Source organism: Myotis lucifugus, unplaced genomic scaffold (genome assembly GCF_000147115.1).
Source record: "Myotis lucifugus unplaced genomic scaffold, Myoluc2.0 scaffold_329, whole genome shotgun sequence".
Lineage (NCBI taxonomy): Eukaryota > Metazoa > Chordata > Mammalia > Chiroptera > Vespertilionidae > Myotis > Myotis lucifugus.
In genome coordinates this window covers 823,383-830,749 of record NW_005871377.1, presented here as the reverse complement: position 1 = coordinate 830,749, position 7,367 = coordinate 823,383, and the positions used below count along the sequence as shown (strand labels likewise).

The 7,367-nt window shown below is 59.8% G+C and overlaps 1 protein-coding gene across 2 annotated transcripts in view; it reads right to left on the bottom strand.

Moving 5' to 3' along the window:
• Positions 1 to 7,198, bottom strand: part of THRA (thyroid hormone receptor, alpha) — a 14,027-nt gene extending 6,829 nt beyond the window's left edge. The window contains exon 1 of one of the 2 annotated variants that reach the window (XR_002832135.1): positions 1,879 to 1,897. The gene's annotated coding sequence lies outside the window, so the exon portion shown is untranslated. Of the gene's footprint in view, positions 1 to 1,878; positions 1,898 to 7,040 lie in introns of those variants that run through there. The other variant, XM_006100822.3, reaches the window with a different exon arrangement.
• Between the last annotated feature and the right edge of the window lie 169 nt (positions 7,199 to 7,367).

Genomic DNA, 7,367 nt, shown 5'->3' with positions numbered 1-7,367 from the left:
GGGAAGAGAGGAGGGACAAGATATGGGGAGGAGAGACCAAATGGAGGGGGGAGACAAAGAAAGAAAGGTAACAAAGAAAGATGGGTGGGGGGGGGGGGTTGATTCATGCCCTGCCTAAGTCCCACCCCATGGAGGCTGGGGGAGGGGGAGTAGAAATGGTTTCCACGGTGACAGCTGGTTCTTGGTGGCCTGGCATGTGGGCTATTAATAGTGCCGTGGGTAGGTTCACACCTCCCTCTCCCCTTCCCCTTTGCCTGCTGCTGGGGGGTGGGCGGGGGAGGTACTATCCCCTCCCCCCAACTCCTAATGATCTGGCATTGATGCGCTGACCCCATACCATGGGAGTCAAGAGGGTGATGCTAAGGGGCCCAGGTGACTACTGAACCCAGACATACACACAGGCATGCACAGGCAGACACAGGCATCCGTGTGCAGACACTGCCGCCCATGCCAGCGTGGGCCCCCGTGGGCGGCCACGGGCACCAACCGTCCCTGGGAGTCTGGCGAAGGTGGAGGCTGCGGCAGCAACACAAGCCCCCCACATGGAGGGGCAGGTGTCCCGCAGGGGTGGGACCTTGTTTTCCTTTCCCAGGCCCTCCCTGTTCTACTCTCAGGTGTGGACTGAGCAGGATTGCCCCACCCAACTCAGTCCTATCCTAGTGCCAGGAAGGCGGGAAGGAAGGCACTGTTTGGCAGGTGTGAGATGGCAGAGGAGTACACACAGACACGGGCACCAGCTTGGCAGGCGGAAGGGAGGGGGAGGGAGGGAGGGGGGAGGGAGGCCCAGGAGGCAGCATTCCTTGGTGGGCTCCCTCTGGGCACCCATGGGATGGGATTCTGGAACCTAAAGGCAGTGACCCTGAAGTCTGATCTCCTAGCCACTGTGGGACCCTGGAGGCTAGAGAATGGGAAATGGGGGTGGAAGGGATTGGATCAACAAAGGATCCTGTCCCCCAAAAGAATAGAACAGGAAACTCCCCCCTGTAGGTCAGAGACAGAAGGACATAAACAGCAGCCTTAACTTGGGCCAGATGCCCAGTACTAACATCAAAGACTGTGCTCCCCCCCACATAACCTCACCCACCTGCTGCTCCACCCTCCCTCCTCCTAACCCAGCCCAGCTCCCGTCAGGCATCAAGGTGGGTGCCCAGGTCTAGAGGTCACCCCCCTCCCCCAAGCCCAGCTCCTCCCCTGCCAATTCATAGAACTTTGTGTCCCCTGACCCAGTTCCCTGCGGGAATGGGAGTGGAAAATGCAAGTAGCCCAGGAAGCAGAGCTGGGAGCACCCCCAGCTGGGCATGGCACATTCTCCCCACCCTCCCCCCAGCAGCCAGGGGTAATTGGAGCTGGGCGCTGGGGCAGCTGAAGGCTGGAGGCATGAGTGTCACGGGGCCAAGGCGCTCGCTGCAGATGGTATCATGGGCACAGGGCTTGGGGTCCTCCCTTCCCCACTCCCCTCTTCCAAGGAGAGAGGAAGAGGCCGGAGAAAGGAATTGTCACCAAGCCCCGGGGAGCACCGCCCAGGAGGGAAGGAAATGGTGGAAGGGAAAGGCAGGGATGTTCTTCTCCCAGGCACCCCAGGGAGGTGGAAGCTAGCCCCACCGAGGGAGGGCGGGAGGGAAAGACCGAGGGAGGGGAAAGGAGGGAGGAAGGGAAAGGGAGGGAGGCAGAGAGGGAGAGGGAGGAAGAGAGACAGAGAGGGAGGGAGAGAGGGGAAAGAGAAGGGGGGAGTGAGAGAGGGAAAGGGAGAGGGAGGGAAGAAATGGGGAGAGAGAGATTAAAAAGTGTGTGTGTGTGTGTGTCTCGCGCGCGGCACGCAGGCTGTGCATGCAGTTGGGTCTCAGGCACATACACGGACACGTGCAGACACACACTCACCCCGCATGCGCAGACGGCGGCTCCCGTGCTATTCCGCAGACATTCAGAGCCCTCCCCAACACACACATGCACAAAACACGCACACATGGGTGCGCGCACAACACACCCACTCACTGGTGTGTACGAAAACGCCAACAGCCACCAAATCTCGACCCGTTTCCCTTTCCCCGCCCACGAGCCCGGGGAAAAGAGAAAATGAAACAGGCAGCTGAAGCTCTGGGAGCCAAAAGCTCATCTCTTCCTTGCGAGAGGAAAAGAGGAGGAGGAAGAGGGGGAGGGCTGGGGGCTCGGTCCAGCCATGCAGCACTTGGCTACTGCTGGAGGGTGTGGCTGTGCCTTCGGCCCTAATCTTGAACGCCAGTCCCCGGGGCCACCGAGTGAAATGCTCCCCCCACAAGGCGAGGGAGCCATGGTGGCATTTTCTGGGCACCAGTAAGTCCCATTTTGCTACCCTTGTCTACCCAGACAACGTCTGGCCCCTCCCTCCGGACCACCTCACACAAAGGTAAACAAAAGTTAGTTCCTCTTTGGCAGCCCTGCCTCGGCCTGCCAGGGAGGAGGGCTGCACCACATGCCTGACAACCGTCTGCCCTCCCCCCACACACCAGCCCCAGATGCCTCCACGGGAGCCTGAGAACTGTCTCTGGTTCCAGCGGGCAAGTGGACCCCCACCCCGGAGTGGGCCAGGCCCTGGGAGGGCAGGAGCGTCCACAGGTGTTACTCACAAAGCCAGGAAGCGCCCGGCATTGAGCACAGGTGTCATCCATGGTGTATTATTCACCCTCGCTCAGAGGGAGGTAGGGATCATTGTCTCGAGATGATGAAAACCCAGGCCCAAATTCAGCAACTGGTGTTTGGCAAACACCCAGTTGCCAACTCCCAGCCAGTGCTCTTCCTACTGTGGTCATGCGTGCCTCCCCCACCAACACCTAATAGGTTCCGCAAGCACTTCTGCAGCCGTGAGCCCTAGAGGTGAGCTTGGCTCCCCAGCGGCCCACCATAGGCCATCCGCCCCGTTATTCTTGCTGCACCTTGAAGGGGGGAGAGCTGAATAAAAGGAATTTGGAGGAGAGAGAGGAGTCTTACCACCGGCTTCACAGAGGGAAAAGGCAACCCAGGGCAGACCCTGGATCTCAAGGCACCATGCCTCCTACCACACTGCTCCTGACTCAGGGCCACCACCCTTCACACACATGCCCCCTCCATGCAAGGGTGGGGAATCTGGTGTCCGTCAGCCAGGCTGGGTCCTGGTTGGTCAGTCAATGGTAGGTAGCTAGGTTGCTGGGGCCCCGGGAGAGAGGAAGGGTGCTGTACTCTGTAAGTAAGGAGGGTTTTGGAGAGGAGCCTGCTTTCCTTGTTATGCTCCCCCTGCCCCCCAACCCACCCCTCCGATTCCCAGTGCTCAGACTTGTCCCAGCAGAGATGCAGTGATGCCCAACACATACATGCATGTGCCCCTAACTGGGGAGGTGTGCCCCCAGGCCGAGATGCCAAGGGCTCCTTTTAAGCAGCCGCTATAAGGTGAGGTTCAGAGCAGCTCAAGGTGAGGTTCTGAACTTGTAGAGGAGAAAATGGTGACACAAAGGCTGAGGCGTCTAGAGATTACACGGACCCACTATGCCCGCCGACTCCACCCTCTCTCATTCCTGCTCCTGTGATGTCGAGGAACTTCTCCAAGAAATCCAGGGGGCCCCAGGCCCATGGGCTTCCCCACTGTAAGAGCTAACACATACAGTGCTTGTTATGCACCAGGCACTTTTTAGAGCATTTTTATGTGTTCTAAATCTTCTGATCCTCAAAAAAAGCTGAATGAAGTAGGTAGTATCATCTCCAACTTACAGATAATGCAAGGGGCAGGTTAAATCACTTGCCCAAGGTTATACAACCAGCAAGTGGCAGGGCCGGGATTCAAACCCAGGCAACCTAGCTCCCAACAAGTCTGTGTTCTTAACCATTCTGGGATAGTTGCTACCTGCTGGAGGAATGAGACCTTGGTCCCTGTGACCAAGCCTCCGTCTTCCCTTCTGTAGCAACCCACGGATTCTCTCTGGTGGAATCACTACCAGTGCTTCCTCACCCAAACAGGCCACAGCTAGAGGGGAGCAAAGCAGAAATGCCTGGTGTCCCCCCTTAAGATTCACTCTCTGGAAGAGTGGCCCGTTCTGCTGCCCTGGGCTGGAGGCTGCACCTCACTCAGCCCTGCACAGAGTCTGGGCAGCTGGACCCTCAGAAACACACTCTGAGGCCGGGCAGCGAGGACACAGCTGTCGGGCATCTCTGAGGTGGGTCTCAGCTGCCAGGGCTGTGGAGCAAGGCCGCTGGAGGTCCTGCCAACTCTTACCACTGCCCATGGGGGTGAGTCTCTTCCAGTGGGGGAGTGTGGTGAGGGGCTCCTCCCTGGCTCGGTTGGAGCTAGCCTGCTGTGGCGTGCATACCCGGGCTTCCACCCATCTGGTGTCTCCTGGCTGAGCCTGCCAGCCTGAGAGGTCAGCATGGACAGTAGGTAATCTCCTTCCCTATCCCCCGTTCCCAGCCCTCAAAATGTGCTGGCCTGCAGCTGCAGCAATGAGGAAGTACAGGATGTCCTGAGCAGCCGCTGAGCCCCCTGCCCTACCCCTCCCCACCCCAACCTTTCCATGACCCCAGAGGCAGGGCAGGCGGGACCGAGGGGCGGGGTTTGAGCATTAACAGCCGGAAAACTATGAAGCACATCAATGCCAGTTCCCAGCTCTGAGAAAGGAGGTTGTGGCAAAAACAGAGAACAGGGGTAGACGGACGGGGCTAGTGACAGGGTGAGAGTTACAGTCTGGCAGACACACAAGGAAAGGGAATCAGACACAGCAAGACAGAGCAACGGAGAGATGGCGTTAGAGAGAAATTCCAAGTCAAAAATACACATCACTCACCCAGACACTCACCAGCATACAGCCGAAGGAAGGCTTCCAAGTTTAGAGAGGAGGGCAGAGGTGGAAAAAGGGGCCAGGCTCAGGGCCAGAGGCAGGAACTGGGCTGGGGGAGAGTGAACTGCCCCAGGAAAGGCTCAGACAAAAGATCCCAGCAGGGGCAGCGAGATCCCCCCACCTTTTGCTCTTAGGGTGGGGAGAGAGATTCTAGAACCTCCTTCCCCCAGCAGCCAGGACAACCCCAGCTGCTGGAAGTCACTGGACACTGCTTCAGGCCCATGCCTCGGCTCTCTGGGACCCCCCCCCCCCGCCCTGTCCCTACTCTCTTTGCTCCAGTTTCTCTGTCCCTCAAAAAAAAAAAAAAAAAAAAAAGCTAAACCTTGAGGAAGAAAATAGAAGGAAGCTTAAGGGAAAGAGTCCATGACTATGTGTGCATCTGGGGATGAGCCTGACAGCACAGTTACAGTGTGTTTGCTTCTGGGGGTGTCTAGACGCCACGGTTGGTGTGGACCTGAGCCTTGTGAATGCCTTCTGCACCTGAGTCCCTGGGACTGTGTGCACATGCGTGCACCTGTGACTGGAGTTCCCACAGTCAATCAATTAACAAGTATTTACAGAACACTTCCTGTGCTGGGCTCTGGGCGGGATCCCGAGCTCCTGGAGTCATCCCGCCAGGTCTCACGCTCACTATCTCGGACGGTGGGCTGACAGGCGATAGAGACCTAGAACGTTATCACGAATGCATTCCTTGCACCGTGAGGCAGAAAAGTCCTTTCACGCAAACAAATTTCATTTTGTTGGGAGCAGGGGTTTTGTTGTAAACAGAACCCTCAGAGATCCACAGTAGGAGTCCAAGAAAATACTTGTTGCTACATTGTGTATCCATGTGTTGATGTGTAACCACGTTTGGCGTTTGACTGAGTGACAGCGATAATGCCTGTGTGACTGGGCTCATGCGAGCACGTGTGTGCCTGAGTGACAGGGTCTTTTGTAACGTGTGGCTGCGTGCAATTGCCCTGTGTTCATGCATGCGTGCGAGAGAGACTTTTTTTTATGTGGGTGACAGAGACTCCTCCTTGCCCCCGTGTGTGACAGCATCTCCGTGTGACCCTGTGCGTGAGTACGTGCATGGGTCCGTCTCCCGTGGGTGTGTCCCACCCCTCTGAGCTCCCCAGTGCAGCAGCAGCCTGCCTTTTCCCTTGTCCCCATGTGGGTGTGTCCAGCAGCTCCTGTCCTTGAGTCTGCCTGGGTGTCCCTGGGCGTGCATGTGGCTGTCTGTGCGGGCATATCTCAGCGTCTGCATGTCACATTTGCCCCCCCCCTCGCCTTGGACAACAGCCCTGTTCATTCCGTCCCCCTCCTAGGGCCAGAGCCATCATTGTGAGGTGGGTTCCCATCCCACTGGCTTTCCTACAGGGACCTCCACCCTGGAAATGGTGGCTCCCTCCATTGCCCGCCAGCCCCAGGCCTTTCTTTCACACCGGACAAGGGAGGGCCCCAGGCAGAGAAGGGGCACCGGAGGAGACACGTTGCAAGGGGAGGGGAAAAAAGGGGGGGCACGCACAACACAGGTCCATTCCTCCCTCTTTTCTCCAACCACCCTAGCTTGCAATTCCCCTAATCATCTTGGGACCCTCAAATACACTCCCCCACCCCCAGCCACGTTTTTTGCAATTAGGAGTGTTGCACCCGGAGAGCCATGCTCAGCCGGGGAGGCGGGTGAAGTGGGGAGGGGGGACTTCCCTCTCCCTCTCCCGGGCCCGTGCAAGCTCACCAACCCACCCCACTATTACTCCCTCCGCAACCGGAGGCAGCTTTGCAAAGGCCACTCGGCCTCCGAGGCTAGGGGTGGGGGCCGAGGGGGGGGCAGGCCTCCGGCGCACCGTAAACAAACCGCGGCGCGGCGGGCGGGGGCGCTCGGGCGGCCGGCAGCGGGGCCGGGGCCGGGCCCGGGAATGCGCAGCAGACGGGCCGGACAGAGGCCAGGCGGGCCCTCGAGGGGGAGGCCTGGACGCCATCTCCGCGGGCAAATCCCGGGGCCCACCGACCTCCTAGCAGCACCTCCCTTCCCAAGGGCGTAAGTTGCAAGCTCCCGGGCTGTGACAGGGTCACCGGGGCGTCGGGGCAGGCGGAGGCTGGCGGCGGGTACCCCCCGGGCGCCCCCAGATCGCCGGGGAGCTGGCCACAGAGCCCCGCGGCTTTGCATAATCAATCGCGAGGTATTTGCATATTAATGCCCCCTCGCTCCCTCCTCCTTACCTCGGCGTGGCGCGCTGGACCGGGCTGGGCAGCGACGCGGGGTCTCAGCGCCCCGTGCGGGGGGCGTCCATCGGGGGCCGGTAGGGCCCGGGCCGCCCGCCTCCTGCGCCCGGGTGTTGAGTGCGAGTGAGCGCGGGGGGGCGGGGGGCGAGTGTGGCGGCCCCGGGCCTTTTCGGCAAAAGGGGGGGCCGTTTTGGCTCCTCCCTTCCCGCCCGCTCCGGGCTGGGGGTTTTGGTTCGGGGGCGGGGCCGGGTTTCGGGGGTGGCTCCCTTGCAAGGCCGGCCTCGCCGGCGGCCGGGCCCGGGCCCCCACGCTCCACTGGCGGGC